This window comes from Eublepharis macularius, chromosome 14 (genome assembly GCF_028583425.1).
Source record: "Eublepharis macularius isolate TG4126 chromosome 14, MPM_Emac_v1.0, whole genome shotgun sequence".
Taxonomy (NCBI): domain Eukaryota; kingdom Metazoa; phylum Chordata; class Lepidosauria; order Squamata; family Eublepharidae; genus Eublepharis; species Eublepharis macularius.
In genome coordinates, this window is record NC_072803.1 from 40,793,772 (window position 1) to 40,810,918 (window position 17,147).

The 17,147-nt window shown below is 40.7% G+C and overlaps 1 protein-coding gene across 4 annotated transcripts in view; it reads right to left on the bottom strand.

Annotated features, from left to right (window-relative positions):
* The window catches only part of NEK6 (NIMA related kinase 6), a 136,005-nt gene extending 119,117 nt beyond the window's left edge, over nt 1–16,888 (bottom strand). For 2 of the 4 annotated variants that reach the window (XM_054998137.1, XM_054998136.1), the window contains exon 1: nt 16,582–16,758. The gene's annotated coding sequence lies outside the window, so the exon portion shown is untranslated. The other 2 variants (XM_054998135.1, XM_054998132.1) reach the window with 2 other exon arrangements.
* Nucleotides 16,889–17,147: the final 259 nt, after the last annotated feature.

The following is a 17,147-nucleotide window of genomic DNA, read 5'->3' on the forward strand; positions in this document are numbered from 1 at the left end:
CGCCTGATCACAGTTTGGTGAAGGCGGGGTGTGGGCATCACCACCTGGTCCATGCCTGATTCCAGCTGGGTGAAGGTAGGGGGGCAGGCACAGTCCCCTACTCTGCTCCTGATTCCAGCTGGGTGAAGGAGGGGGGCAGGCATTGCCACCTGCTCCACGTCTGATCCCAGAGTGGGCTTCCCTCCGCGGCACTCTTTTGGAGGGATGGGATGCCTCTTCTGGGCTTCCCTCCATGGCAGCACCCTATGGAGGCAAATCAGGCTAGGAAGTGAGTTGTCTAGAACACAGTTAGCCTTTTATATAGTAAGATTCCTGTGTAAACTGAATCCAAAAGACAACTTCAAAGTTAACTTGGTTAGACTGCATGGGAAGCCTGCAAATTAGCCAATACTAACACTGTAAAAATAGCTTTCATTGCATGGAAAACCTGCAGCTTCTCATTAAGTGCATAAATATATTATTTCTCCTTAGAAATTTTTTAAGTCTTGTTTGATCCAAGGGACACAGCAGCCCTGATGCACTAAAATTAGAGGGGGGTAGCTATTGAATCAATTAGATGTGTTTGGCAGCTTTAACTTAGGTTGCTTTAGAGAGTTTGGTATGCTTGAATGAAATAATATCATTGCTAAATTTCCTGAAGTGTTTTAGCCAGAAATGGGCTATGTTTTAGCTACGTTTTTTACCAAGATGAAAATGATATACCTCTTTAGTAATGAACAAATAATTGTAAAAAGTAAAAAATGTAAAAAGTTGAAAGACACAATACTCATGCATCTGACGAAGAGAACTGTGGTTCTTAAAAGCTTATGCTACAATGAAGTTGGTTAGTCTTAAAGGTGCTACTGGACTCTACTATTTTGCGACTACAGATTAACATGGCTAACTCCTCTGGGTCTATGACAATACTCCTTACCACTAAACCATTATTTTCACCCTGCTGCAGGGTTTCTAAATATTGATGGGGGGGGGGGGGCTAGAGGTATCCATGTGTAAGGAGAAGGGAACTGATTTCCTGCGGCATTATAAACCTGGGTATATAAACAGGAACCATCATACCTATATATACAAGAAAAAATACAACAGACTGCCAAGTAAATCCTGACTTGGAGAGCAGAACATACTACAAGTTATAGACGCTGGTTTCCATTCCCATGACTAGGATAAAGAAGCAGTTCAGAGGAAATCCAAACATTTGAAATCCAAATAGGACAATTTTATATGCTAGCTATAAATGATCCATTTTATGCTATTAAATCAGTAAAAGATGCTTAGGTAAGTATTGTATATGTTTCATTTCCCCCCCCCCAATTTTTTTTATTCCTGGGTAGAAAAGGATTTTTAAAACATTGCAATTTTACATCTCTACTCCAAGACTTTATTTCAAACATTTTTAACCTACTTTCCACACAGGTAACTCAAAACAGCCCACAATATTACTAAAAACAAATTTCACACAAAGCAAATATTTTTTTAAATTTAAAATACTGGCAAGAACCAACACTTTGAACTAAGCTTGAAAAGGTACTGGCAGCCAACAAAATTCTTTTAAGACAGTCATGCTATGTTCTCTGCAACCTCTATGAGTCAACAACATCACTGCTGTATGCTGAACCATCTGATGTTTCCAAACGTCTTCAAGGCAGTCTTACATAAAGCACATTGCAGTAATTTAACATGGGTATGATCAGTTGATAGATATTCATGACCAAGACTTGTATTTCAAACACCAATATCAACCCACCTAGCAAGTTGGTTAAAGGTGCTTGCATGACAGAGGAGACTTAAACTTCTGTATCTAAATATTCTTCAAAATTCCACCTGTAAACAGCAGCATCCTCAAGCTATGAATCTGTCCCTTTGGAGGAACCGCAATCCCATTCAGAACAGGTGATCCCTTAATCCCTAACTATCGGTATTATCAGCACCTTTTTCTTGTCTAGACATAGCTACTATTTATTGGCCCCATTCAGCCCTTTGCTGCTTCTAAATACTCATTCAAAACTTCTACAGATTGATAGGGTGTGCTGGCAAGAAGTGTATCATGTCACTCAAGATCTCCAGATGAGTTCTCCCAGTGATCCCATGTAGTAAACAGTACAAGGGAATGTTGGTAACAGCAGAGTAAAAGGCAATGTTGTATTAAGAATTTATATGGAGATCAAGTGGCTGGCCAAATATCAATCTGCTACTTATTATTTGATGTTCTTCAGCCCAAGTTTGGTTGTTTGATACCTGTGCAGGGTAATGGCCTTTAGAAATAGGAATTCTGCCCCCAAGCAAATATAACTATTCATTTTAGCAGGCATCAGAATGGCACTGGGAGGGTGAACCAGAAGGTTCTTCACCATACTACCCAGTTCTCTGTATCTACCCTCTGGCTACTTTTTGTTTCTGAAAGAGGAGCGGCAGTAGGAATGCTAGGCCACTGTCTAGCTTCCTCGGGAGCTGTGAGGACAGGACAAGGGGCTAATATGATATTGCTCTATGCGTCAATGTCACATCCAAGCAAAAACCCAGATGTGGCATCAACCAACGCTCCAAAAAGTCTGTGGTATTACCACAGAGTTTCTAGAGTGGCAGCAATTGGCATTCCTAGACACAGCAGACTCCCATGGTTTCACAACCCCCCTGATCACTGCTTGTGTAATGATGACGACAACAACAACAACATTCAATTTATATACTGCCCTACAGGACAACTTAACAGCCACTCAGAGCAGTTTACAAAGTATGCTATTATTATCTCCACAACAATCACCCTGTGAGGTAGGTGGGGTTGAGAGAACTCTGGAAGAGTTATGACTGATTCAAGGTCATCCAGCTGGCTTCAAGCGGAGGAGTGGGGAAACAACCCGGTTCTCCAGATCAGAGTCCTGCTGCTCTTAACCACTACACCAAAAAGCACACAAGGAAAGGGTAGAAGGGAGGTGACTTACAGGATTTGTTGGGATGACAAGCATCAAAGACAGGCAATCATACAAACAAACATGGGGAAGGCTGGCACAAAAAACCCAGAAATGAAGTAGCACCTTTAAAACCAAGTTTCTTACAGCGTAAGTGTTCCTCAGTTAAACTTCACTTCTTCAGATGCATAATATGAAATTAAAATTTTACACAAACATTTATAACCAAAATCACAAGGAGAAATATTGAAGGGGGAGTGTGAATCTCTGCATGAGACTATGAATGAGAAGAAGTGAGGTCTGATTCATGAAAGATTATGCTGGAATAGTTTCATGGTTAATCTCAGAAGTAACTGTTAGTTACAGGGCTCCTGCTGTGTATGTCACAGTGGTTCATACCACTGACGATGCTGTATAGTGCTTTTAGCTTCTAGGCTGCATCTCGTTTGTGTAGTGGGGTGACACAGGTGCTCTGGCATGACCATACATAAACTGTCTCCTTTCATGCATGTTTCCTCTAGGTCACTGTCAGCAGCAGTAAAACCATGAACTCTGGGACTGTTGCTATGCAATCTATTGCTTAAAATAACAGGTTTTTTTTCCTTTCAACATCTGTGTGGGAATGCACAGGATACTGGCTGAGTTGTGCCAACTTTACACAGCAATAGCAACTTGCCAGTACACAAGGAACATACAATATTTGGGGGCAAAATAATGTATAATGGGCAGTGTCTCCACTGAAGTGTGCTTGCACCACCGATTCCAAAGGTCTATATCATTGAAAGTGATATAAATACAGCTTCATTCTCCACCACTAAGATCTGTACAGTGAGCTATACCCAAGAATACTTCAGAAGCTGCTGTCCCTCCATAAGAAAGAATTAGTTTTCCACTAGAAAGTAAGGAAAGTGTAACTAGAACAGTAACTCCTTGGGGGACTTATTAGATCCTCAAAGAGCTGCTGTGATTGCTGAAACCAGCAGAAGCTTCATCTTACATATATACAAGGGGAAAGCATGAGAGAGGAAAGCCCTGAAGACTACACTTCAACATTCTCAGATAATTGAAGAAATGCATTTCAGAACCAGAGTGCTTAGCCTGCCTGCCCTTGCTGTACCATACTTTTTCTTAAAATTTCCTACCATTGCACGAATGTCAGAATCCAGGGAAAATTCTGGGCAGACATTTATATTTTTGCCCAGAGAATCAAGTTTTCTGTTTGCTTTTACTTTATTGCCGATCTACAATAAGATGTATTAGGAAGAACAGTTTTCTTTTTTAAAAAAATAGAAGAAAAAAAGGCAACTTTTTAAAACAATCTATGAGAGAATAACAAAATAACCTTAACAGAAAGTGTAATTTCACAAGTTTGAAGCTAAGAAAAAACAGAAGATACTATAAAATTACAAGACGTATTTGATTTAAGGTATTTTAAAAAGCTATCTTTAGTAAAACAGGATGGGTGTAGAACAGATAAACAACTTTTCCCATAGCAGGACAGTAGGATTCCAGCCACTCCCACAGATGACCACACACCACATGGCCAGCTGATTTCCTCAGGCTTTTTACAACAGTTGTACCTAAGGTAAGGGAGAGTAAAAAGAGAGACAGCAGCAGAAGTTCTCTAACAGCAGTGATCCATTAGGCAAAACTGAATTCATCCATTTTGTTTTGCCATGATGACCAATACATTCTATACTAAGCAAAAGACATCATCAAATAATAAGCTTAAATTGCAGTCCCTATGCTAAGAAGTATTCTATGTCTGAAAAATCAGATTAAGCAAGTCAAATATTGTACAGCATGTTGTGTATTATCAGACAGTAATGTTCTTACAGTCGACAAGCCATTATAAATTGAAGTAACCGACCTGTGAAAACAATAAGAAGTTCAAGCAAGTTTTAAAAATTATCCTACAAATACCATAAAGATTAACAGATCTTTAATATCCACCCAAGAAGCACTTACACTAAGTACAATGATTATGGTAACAGATAATATTTACTGTATTGGGCTGACTTTAATATATACAGCTTGCCACAAAAAGCAGCAATGGTTCTTAATCTTCTAAGAACTGAAAGTCCTCATTTAGATTTTCCAAACTGATTAAGTAAGGCCTGCAAAGGAAAAATAAGAGCTTCCTCTACTCTATTTGTATATCCTGTGTGAAGTATAAATATTTCTGTGTAATAAGATCTATCTGACCCGACTGGGATTTTGAAAGACACTCCCTGCCCCCAAAATCTTGTGCACAAGGATATAAAGAGTAAGCACATGATGCTGAGTGGGCAAACAGACTACAATGCCAGGAACATCTTCCTGATTCTCTGGGTCTCATTACCCTATTTAGGGTCAATGAGCAATTTCCCCCAGAAGTCAGACTGGAAAGCAACCAATGTTTTTACGGCTTTATCCTATGTCTCAGAGCTTCTAGCATCAGATATCTTATTTGATAATATTTCCTTATGACATACTGCATACAACAACATGTATAGAGTATCATCAGTGTAACTGAAAATAGCAGGTCTCTGCCTCAATGACCTCATAACAAAATGTTAATTGTTGCCTTCCCACTGTCAGAAACCAGGTAAGGGAAAAACAACTTTGGATATCATGAATATTAATAGCAAGGCAGAGGCACACAATTTAACCAGAAATAGAACCTTTCCTTGGAACAGTGGATTATGTTAAATTCTAGAGGTTCGAGTAAACAGGTTAGGTTAAATTCCAATGGTTGCAGCTAAAACTATAAAAGTATTTTGTGGCATCTTAAAGACTCACAACATACTGTGACAGCAGCTGTCATAAGCCAGAGACCACTTTGTTAGTTGCACAACCGGGACAGATGATCTTTACATCCCTTCCAAGTGTATAACTATTTCATACTGTATTACTATTTCATATTTCAAGCCTGTCCAATCAGGGAGAAATTCAGAAGCTGAAGCATTCAAGCAAGAATGCTGGAAGCAAAACTGTGTGCCTTTGCAAAGCTGTTAACTTTTTTCCTAACTGCTGTCTAAGTGTAGTTACTTCGAAGTGTGTGCTTTGGGGGAAATACTTAAGGATGTCACAGGATGAGCCCTTTAGAGCTCATTCAACCAGCTCACTAATCCTCCTGGGAAGCACCTTGCCAGGTCTCTATGGAACAGAAGAGTAGATGTGGTGAATGCTGATGGATTTCTGAAGAAGGTAGCAAGTGAAGAAAAATTTCCAAGTCCTCTACTCGTACTATGAAGCAAGCACAACACTCTAAACCACATGTCTGAAAGCCTTCTACAAGCCACCTTTTGAACTAGTTGGCTAGAACAATTTCAGATGGCAATCCTGCATAGAAAAAAGTATAATAATGTGCAAGATCTTGCCATACAATGTCAGGTCACAAATGTATTTATTTTCTGCTGGAAAATATCCCTCTTTCCCACTTCTCCTTGGCACATTCAAACTCACATTAGTCTCTTGTAGCAATAAGGAGAGCAGTTGGCTTGTAGGAAAGGGAAAAATTTGGAACTTGAGCCATCTCACTCCCACTTGAGCCAGGAGCAGACTGCTGACTCAGAGACAGGCACTGACAAGCAGAAGCCCGGGTTCCAGTCCCCTGCACGTCACTTTACAAATCTGCACATATAATAAGTCTCTCACAAAACAATCCCAACTACTCCACACCCATTTTTCTTGCCAACACAGAACTGAGTTTGTGTTTCACTTCTTGAAGCCTTTTCAAAAGGCTAATAGACATCTCACAGAATAACACACAGATGTTTCAGAACTCACTGATGAAGCAGCAAACGTCATTAGAGAATAGTAAACATCACTCCACTCTTCGAAATGGAAAGCTTGCAAGCCTTTTGAGAGGGTGCGGGCCACCACCTGTTACAAGAGCATTCTAGGCTGGGGCAAGAGTTCACAGGGCCTATCAATTTATTCTTCACCTCTGCAATATGAGGGCACTAAACCAGAACATTTTATTTATTTCAAATAAAACATTCAACAGAAAAATGTAAAGGATTCCCCCAAGAAGAAGAAAACTAACCACCCCAATCCTTCTTAGCAGTACTTTAAAATATCCAATAGGGAGTTGTTTCCAATTCACAGTTCTAGTAAAACGGCCCATTTATGAACTCTTAAAGAGTCATTCCATTAAAAAACAACAACTAAAATTTAGGCACTGCAACACTACATACATTACCTTCAACTACAAAAATTATATGTTTTGCTAACTATGGGATTTCATTCTGTGTCAAAATGCTGAACAGTGCAAAAGGCTCCACTTTTATGACAAGTGTCTTACATCTGTTTCCTCTGAGTCTCTGCAGTACAGGTAATTATGACTGAGGAAAAGACTTGCTAATTAAAGAATCCTCTAGGCTCCCTGACCTTGTTGTGTGAAAGCAAGAATAGAATATCACCATGTTTATTTTGATAAAGTATTAAAAAAAATTAAGAAGCAGGGTTTTTTACAAAGCATAGAAGAAGAGACATTAAATACATGCACTTACAAGAGAATCACTGCAGGGACACTAGTTGAATTCCAGGGGAGAATTATTATTTCAAAGCAGCTCTGGGCAATATGTCAAAATCAATATTAAGCAAAGTTATCTGCACTTCTAAATCTGCTCTTTAAAGGAAGATCTATAAAGCAACGTGCTCAGCCTCTTGAGTCAGAAACATTTTACTCAAAAGTGTAAAGTTCTAGGCCTAACAATTCTATTATACACCACAAAGGTCTGACTCAGATTTTTTTGAATGTCGCACATGATGTTGTCTGGTAAGAAGAGGCTAGAAACCCTCAAACGGAGCATTTTGGGACCATGTTGAAGTAAGTGATCCAAGGACTGTGGGCAATTTCTGAGTGACCTGAAACATCATAATTCTTTACCACAAAAGGGAATCAGGTTTGCCAGTTTGGTTCTGTTTATCAAAAAGAAAAAAATAATCCTGAAAGCTTACTAAGTTAAATGTAAGTACACCTTTAATAAAGCATTTAATTCAAAATTATGTCGGTTTCCTAAGTTTGAGTCATATATCAGAAATACACATATGTGAAAATGACCATTGAGTCAACCTCCAAACCAATATGAAATTCAGTTGCAATAAATCCTTCTGTAACAATAAAGTGCTAGTGCTTTACATCCAATAAATACATTTCATAAACACATCAAATAAATAGTTGAATATTGCACTAGTCCATATACTGTCACAGTCCCAAGGTCCAGAACAGCAAGCTGAGGAATACACGTATTAAGGATCCATATTTCCCTCACTATATTCAGAGGATCATGCCAAAGTTCAATTTCAGGTGCAAAGCTGCTGTTGTAGGTTTTAAAGCTGATTAATTCTTTCTTTGTAGAGCCAAGCCTCATACAAGAGCTTTGCAATAATGTCTTTCTAAGAGTTGGAGCTACATTGATATTATTTCATATTGTGACTGCTTTGAGAAAAGTAATGAAATGGGACAAATGAACCGGACGACCCGTTAGCAAGTCACATTTGATTGATTTCTTGGCTCTACATTAGAGATGGGCACGAACCGAAATACAAACCAAAGTTCAACACGAACCAGGCCAGTTCGTGGTTCGCAAACTGGCAGTTCATCAGAGCCCATTTCTGACGAACCACCACGAACTTTAGGCTGGTTCGTTTGGTTTGTTTTTTGGTTCATCACTGCAGACAGCCTGGTGCCAATCAATCAGTTTCCTAGGCAACAGGGGATGGACTTTCTGCAGACCTTCTGCTGGCCCAGAAGTGGCCTTCTGCTGGCCTGTTAGTGACCTTCTGCTGACCTGGCAGTGACAATTTGCTGACCTGGATGTGACGTTTTCATGAACCAAACGAACTGGTTCGTGGACTGGGGAAGATTCGTGAAAGTTTGTGGTTCGTGAAATGTGACTAACCATGAACTGCACGGTTTATTTGTTTTCCAGTCCGTGCCCATCTTTATAAATCAAATGTTGTTGCTACTGTTGTTATTCTACTGCTAGCTTGGAAGATGGGCAGTGTTTTACTTTTCAGGAATCTCAGGAAACTGGCGGAGTTTTCTTTTTAATGATACACAGTATCATTAACACACACAAAACAAAGCCTAAATATAGTTCCCACTCAGAAGGTCTACAGTCAAATCTCCAAAGAAGTGATTCTTGGACTTTTATGGTATGCTAGACAGATCACAAATGGCTACTTTTTTCTATTTAAACTCTCAGACCCTGAACAGCTGAAAGGGACTCGTACTATTTATGTTCTGCTGTAGGGGTGCTGAAAGTATTTGTTATGAGGGCTGGATCTGGCATAACCATACCTTGGTCAAGGCATGCATGCCATAATGTTGTATTAAAGGTAAAGGTAGTCCCCTGTGCAAGCACGAAGTCATTACTGACCCATGGAGGGACGTCGCATCATGACAATTTCTTGACAGACTTTTGTTACAGGGTGGTTTGCCATTGCCTTCCCCGGTCATCTACACTTTACCCCCAAAAAACTGGGTACTCATTTTACCGACCTCGGAAGGAGGGAAGGCTGAGTCAACCTTGAGCCGGCTATATGAACCCGGCTTCCACCAGGATTGAAATCAGGTTGTGAGCAGAGCTTGGGTTGCAGTAGTGCAGCTTACCACTCTGCGCCACGGGGCTCCTGTAATGCTGTATTAACTGTATTAAAACTAATTAAATTAGTATTACTATCAATTGGTATTAGTAGCTTAATGAGTTCTATATGCTACAGTTCCAGCCCTGTAGCACATATCTCCCCTAACTTTAACTAAAGTATGGTGAAAATGAGTATAGCTGTCCCAAACATCCAAATTCTGTATTCTCATAGGCTTTGGTAAAAGTATTTGCAAAGGCAATACACTTACAGGGAGGAGCAGAAGGTGTTCAACATCTCTTGCTCCCACCAACTATTCCTTGCAAATCCTTCTACCAAGCATCACAGCTGTTTTCAGTAGCCTAGGTGGTGAGCAGCTCACACACACACCAGGTAGAAGGCTGGGCAGCCCTATCAGCACACAGCTCCATACTACCCGAGCCTTCTGCTGCATGTGTGAAAAGGGACTTAGTACTTTAAAAACACACAGACCACAGAGGTTACACACAGCCCTCCCTCCAGGAAGAATAAAACAAGCTAGAAATATGCCTGCTGAACCAGTAAGGGGTAGACCTTTGATACTTCAACCATCCAGATCTGACAGGCAGGTACAAATGTCTCTTTAACTCTTTTGCACCAGCAATTTCATGAAAGAAAAATCCACCAAGGAACATTAGTAAGGGCTTTAAAAAGTGGTTTCCATTTTATTGCCTGGAGGAAGTGAGTCTGCTTTCCATTTAGTGAGACAAGTTGAGAAGCTTTCTCTGCTGCCATGTTTATTGAGAGGAAACTTTTGGCACTCTTCTCCCAGCCTTACACCTTCTTGTCCCCATCCCTCTATATCATCATCATCACAATCATGTCCTCCCTTCTCACTGAGATCCAAGGTGGACTACACAGAGCAAGTGAAAATACAATATAATCAACACCTAGGACATTCACTGAGCAGGGTACAATAATGAACAACAGTTTGGGCCTCAGCTTGGAAAGAAAAGTGGTTTCAGCACCCAGTTCCTTCTGTCCAGCCATTCAGCTTACCTCCTGCCCCATTGCAAGTTTCATACATACCCCCCCACACATCCCCACACAAACTATCTTCCCATGGAAGAATGGAGAGTCATCTTCATGCTTCCTCAATCATCCTTGTAAACTGTGTAGGCAGGTCAGCATCTCCTTAGACCTATAAGAACGATGGGTTATAAATTACGTAAAATAAAATAAAAATGGCTCTAATGCTGTTACCAAGCCAGGAAGCAATCAGTCTTACCCAGCTCTTCCTTAGCTAGGGGTGGCACTAGGGGTGTGCACCCCAAAAATATCTGGGTTTCCTGCTTTGATTTTACCCGAAGCAGGAAAAACATTCAGAAATATCCAAAACCAGAAGCGGCAAGCCACTTCGGATTCAGGTATTTGAATCGCTTCGGAATGCTCCATAAAGATTTGGAGCATTCCAAAGTGATTCAAGGAGCCAAGATAAGTGGGGGGTGGAGTGGGGGACTGGGGCAGGATGTTTAAAGAGCCCTGCCACTTGCAAGCGGCAGGGAAGGGGCCCTTTAAACTTCAGCTGTCAGGTGGGGGAATCCCCCCCGCCTGCCAGCTGAAGGTTAAAGGGACCAGCCGCTGGCAAGAGGCAGGGAAAGGGCCCTTTAAACTTGGGCCCCGAAGCTTCCCAAAGCAACCCAAATGCTTCGGGGAAGCTTTGATTCAGGATTCCCGAATCTTTACAGATCTGGTCCGATTCGGGTATTTTACCCAAATTGGAAATCCGAAGCACACACCCTAGGTGGCACCTCTCACACGGGCATTCTGTCTGCCTTGGCTCCACTGGGCATCAAGACACTGCTTCAGGTGCAGCAGGAGGTTGGAACCAACAGGGAGTTGCCTTGCAGGCTAAATGAATGTCCTTAATAGGCCACTGCAGCCCACGGGCTTTATGTTTGTCACTACTGCTCCACTCTTTCTCTCCATTAAATGAGGTTATTAATGCTGGCACACTTATTAAGTTCTTTCAGGTACACTAACGAAAGCACTAGATAAGAGTCAAATATCTGTGTGTTCACAGAACTAGCTCTGGAAATAGGCCATCATGAAGAGCACATATGAATATTAACAAGATGGACTGAATAACTACTTTCAGTTGACATAATCCCTTTAATGATACATTGTGATTTGTGGTCACAGGAATATTCCAACTACCTTTTACTAAGTATTACAACAAAATGCTAAAGCAATCTATTTTATGAAAACTGGTAAACCCTCCCAATACTACTTCAGACAATACTTAATTCAAAGATCTTACTTACATTGTGGGGCAGATGATATGCCCGATTAAAGACTATTTTTTCACTCTGAGTATTTACCACTTCTTCCACTGGAACTCTTACCACTTGCCCAGATAACACGTTAGGTGGACTGCTTCCCTCCAGATTTGCTTCCCTCCAAATTTGCTTCAAAGTATGCTCACAAGCACCCATACAGCATGATATAACTAATCCAGTTACTGATTCCATCCCAAAGCATACCAAATGATCCCTGTGCCAGTAATTGCATTTCCAGCCCTCTTATTCGGGGTCCTCTATATTAATATGACATTTCATGTAGAATATAACTCACAATAAAGGAAGATTAAATGTTAATCGAAGTAATCATACTAGGCAACTTCTGAGGCAGTTTGTTCCTCAAAGTATTTCTTTAAACGTTAATGGCTTGTTTGCTCAGTGTTAGTTTTTCATTAGAGTCCACAATTTTGCTTTTCATCACCCAATCACACTGTTGGCACTAAATAAATGTTAAATATTAGAAAAACACTAAACAAATCCTGCTGTCATCTCAGCTGTAGGTTGTTTTTCTGGGGGTGGAAGGAGAGAATATTTTTGTATCACAGTGCCTTCTGTCTTCTACTGAGCTTATATGCAGGAATCAAAATAGCAACCACTTCCTCAAGTGTCCACTACACTCATTATTGAGAAACAAGAAAATTTTACAGTTATTCCATAAATTCCTATTTGGCAGCTCACTTAGAAATCTCATTTCTGTCTAATTGGCTTTTTTGTCCCCCCTGCCCCCAATATGAAATAGTCACCATTTCCTGTTTTAAACCACAAGGACTGAAATTCACAAGCCCCTTACTTCTGGGATATCAAGATTAATTATTGTTCTTTCAGTCTGATGCAGCAGATTAAAAATATTATTCTAAGAAAAGCTGAGCACAGTGAGTATCACATCTAAATATTTTGCTATACAGATTAACAACATTTTAAAAGTAATGGCAACACAATGCTACAAAAAGAAAAAGAAAAATTTAGGGCAGGTAGGCTCCAACTAGCTTAATTAATATCTTTAGAGAGCAACCTAAGCAGATCTACTCAGAATCCTAAGTAGTTCTATTTAATGGAGCTTACTCACAGGAAAGTTTTTTTTAGGATAATGTTATGAGTCTCCAATATGGAAAGGTTTGGTCATCCTTCTATAGTAACTTACATAAAGACCTCTAAGGCTATTTATACTGAACACTTTGAAGAGGAGTGTGCCTACCTGGATGCTTCATCACCCTACTGCAAGTCTAGAAAAACCAACTCCACATTTTCTTCCATATATAGGCTGCAGCATCTAGGCAGAGCTAGGAACATCCTCGTCTGACATGCAGGTAAGCAAGGAAGCAGAGCAAACAAAAAAAAGGGGGGGAGATCTAATTTTAAGATCTTCCCAAGGAGTTGTACAGTTTGTTGCCTCATCCTGTTAGTAAAAAATGAAGGTAAACTAATAAAGAACACTGGCTTTCATAAGATATTTATCCAGAGATGTCTGTTTTTAAAAAAAGCTATATAATATATTTGAACATATATTTGAATATATTACTCTAAGGCATAAATTTTGACAGTAATGACAGCACCACCAACACTAACTTTTAAAAATGCTACCTGATACCAAACCAAAATATAACCCAATTGTTTGCAAAATTTTAACCAAGGAAATTTAACTAATAATAAATATATTTGCCCATAACTGACCAGAACTACAAAGCAAAAGAATCCATCTCAGTTCGCTTCTCAATCATGAAACCTGTCAACATTTTAATCCATTTTCTCACCCACTCTGTTTACAGTATTTGGGAGATCATTTATTCCTTCCTTATCCAGAGTTTACTTTCTGTCAGATGTACACTCTCAATCCTCCATTAGGGTACACTTTATAGTGTTAAATCCCAGATCACTTCTGTTCCCAGCAACTAGTCTCCCTCCCAGGAGAACAAGTTTTCTGCCCACTTACTACAATGCATCCATTTATTACGAACAAATTTCTACAGAACTTTGCTGTACAGAACGCTTCACAGTTCTCATCTCTTGTGTTTATTCTAACAATAAAATTCGGAAGTATATTAGACTGGGAGATGGTTCCTTCCTTGAGGCCACATAGTGATGGTGTCCATGGATGAGGACGAATTAGAACTTACATCTCCACTAACCACACTTAACACCAATGGAAGCCACAGAAGTTTCCAAGAGAGTATCATATGCTAATTGAAAATGGCATACAATACAGTAGTCACAGTTCTCAAAATGGGCCAAGTACCTCACCAGTTATATTGTGAACAAAGATTTCAGGCCCAAAACATCTGATTCACCCAGAGAGACAAACGTGTTATTTTAGCCATTAACAACTGCTGAGAGAAAAACTCTGAGACTAACAGGGAGGAGCTTAAGGACTAACACTAGAAATCTGTAGTTGCTAGCTTGAGTGTCCTCCCTTCAGCAGGAAAAGAACTGCTAGGGACAAGTATGAGTTTGTTTTAGCAGCATAGCATAATTGTATTTTATGTTCACTGTTATCCTACCACAAATCTTCAGGAATACTGTATAAGTAAAGCCAAAGCTGACTTCATCTCTCATTTTCTTGTATTCTCTGTAAATTTTTACTCTAAAATCTACCATCAAGGTTAAATCTTACCTGTATGCTATCATATGAGGAAATCTAAAACTAGGCTACATAAAATTCCGAATGTGATTAACTTTATCCTTACACCCCTTAGAGTGAAGCCAGTTGGTCTAGGGGAATAATTTCTGCTTACAGTAAATGGTTTAGGATTCACGTACTGGATGGGCCCTTCTTCCCTGGTGAAGAACAGAGACCTGTACCTTAAAGAATTTGGGACAAGAGCATAGCTCAGTGGCAAACACCACCTCATATGAACAAGGTTACAGGTTCAGTTGTCCCTAGCATTTTCTTATACTGAAGGTCTTACACTGCAGGGCAAGATCCTACTTAGACTCTAGAGAGCTATGCCAGTCTGAACAGAGAGTACTGAACTACATAGGCCAACATTCTAACTCAGGATAAGGCAGTTACTAACTTTTTTTAAAAAAACTTATTTTAAAATTTAATAAACTCTTGAAAAAAATTAACATTCAACATTAACTTAATAACCATTCCATCATTCAACGTTTAACATTCAACCGCAACATTTTTCATATGAAGAATTGTGCATATTACCGATCTAATAAAATACTAAATTTGAATTTTTTTGACATGCTTATGTTTGTGGATGTATAGTTTGTGATATAATCAAAGAAGGGGAACCATCTTTCCATGAATCTTGTTGGATAATCTGGATTGTCATTTGTGGTTAGTTGTTCTGCTATGTAACCAGGTCCCATACTTTGTCTGTCCATTGTGTGACAGCTGGTATTTTGTTGGTTTTCCATATTTGTGCTATAAGAAGTTTAGCAGCCATCATTAGTAGAGCAATCATTACTAACTTCCAATTTTTTTGTGTTACGTCACGTGTTTATGATTTAAGACACCATTTAAGACCCCATATAAGACTCTTGCTAAAAAGCCTTGTTTACAATGTTGATTCATATTTTAAAGCCACTTTCCACCTAGCATCTGTGAAATTAATACAGATGAAAGAATGGGCCTGTGTATAAATACCCACAAAACTTACAGAAACCACTTCAAAAATAATACTACACAACACTGCTAGGCACAAGATCCCTCAAACCAGGTTGTAGCTGAACAACCTTTGGTGACAGGAATGAAGAGAACCCTGCCCCCAAATGAGGTGACAACAGAACTATACAGCCCACAAAATTCTGTGTCCAACAGCACGCCACGAGCCACTATAACAAAAACCACAAGAGAAATAGCACCAGATGACTGTCCATTTCTTACTCAGGGCTCAGCTGTATGAAGGAGATCATCTAATTTGCACAACAGCGATGACACCATGTGCCTCTACGGAAGTACAATCCAATCCAAGCCAGCAATCAAAAATCCCATTCCAATTCACAAAGCACACCTTGCTATTGCACCCCTTGCACCCTTTTGGGGTTCAGCAACACAGCCCCAGCAATAACCCAGGAGAGGGCAGCGCATGTAAAAAAAAATAGCCAATGTTATAATTTAGAATCAAACAAGAACCCAGATCAGAACTGAAAAGAGAAAACAAGAAGTAGAGTACAGGCAGAACAAGAGCAGTGCCAAAGGGCCAAGGATGCAGGGGGATCAGAAGATAACAATCCTGTTCAGTGGTGTGGGGAGAAGAGATCAAAACAGGCCCCCCAAAAAGATAAATTAGGCAAAAAAAATGGCCAGTAAAAGATCCTTAAAAACAGTAACAGCATTAATCTTTTAACCATGGATTTTATTACATTTAATTTTTAAGAACTTTTCGTATTGGTTTTGAGTTTCTATTAGTTTTCCGTTTCTTTTATTGATATCTATTCGACATCTTAGGAAGCAGCTCTTTTAGATACATAGATTTTAAAAGTTTAATATTGGTCCATTTCATGAAACTGGAGGATGTAAGCCGCCTTGAGCATTATTTACAACTGAAAGACGGGGTATACATTCTATAAGCAAATTCATAAACGAGTCGCAAGGAGAACCGGGGAAAGACAGCTAATATACACAGAATGGAGGAGAGAAGGAGGGGCAAGGGAGAACGACGAGGTACACCTGAGGGGAGCTGTCTGTGGAGGAAAAGAGGCTGTAAGGGGAAAGAAATGCCCTGGGGGGAGGCGTGGCATGACATGACGTGACCCGACCCCATTCCTTCCATCCTTCCCGGAGAACAGCAAAGGCGAGGCCCTCCTTCTCTTACCTGCCGCTTCTGGGAGGGAGGCGTCCCGTCTTCTCGGGCCCCGCGCCTCAAGCAGGCGGGCAAGGAGTCCCGGACACAACTTCGACCTGCTCGTGCTCGTTCGCGCGCTCTCAATCTCACCCCCTCCCCCCAAACACACACACTCGTACGCGCTTTCTCTAGCGCGCGCTCTGACTGACTCACTCGTTCTCTCCGACTCGCGCGCGCGCGCGCGCTCCTCGACCGCGCACTTGAGGGCGGGTGCGCGCTCGGCAGTCGCTCAGTCTGTGCCCAGCTGCCACGCAGGCCTCCGCTTCGCCCCTCCCTTCTCTCGCCCTCTCTCCCCTCTTCGGGAACACGCCAGTGAGCGCGCGCGTACGCGCACCGCCCCACACACTCCTCCCTCCACCACAACCAAGCCAAAGCAGCCCGATGGCGGGACTCCGGGAAGGGGGCGTGGCCTGGGCGAGGCTGGCGCAGATTGCCACCACCTTCTCTCCTTCAGACTAACCACGGGAAGGCTGGAGGAGGAAGGCGCGCGCAGAGGCCGTTGAAGGGGGCGGTGCAAAGGGATTTTTCCCTTATTT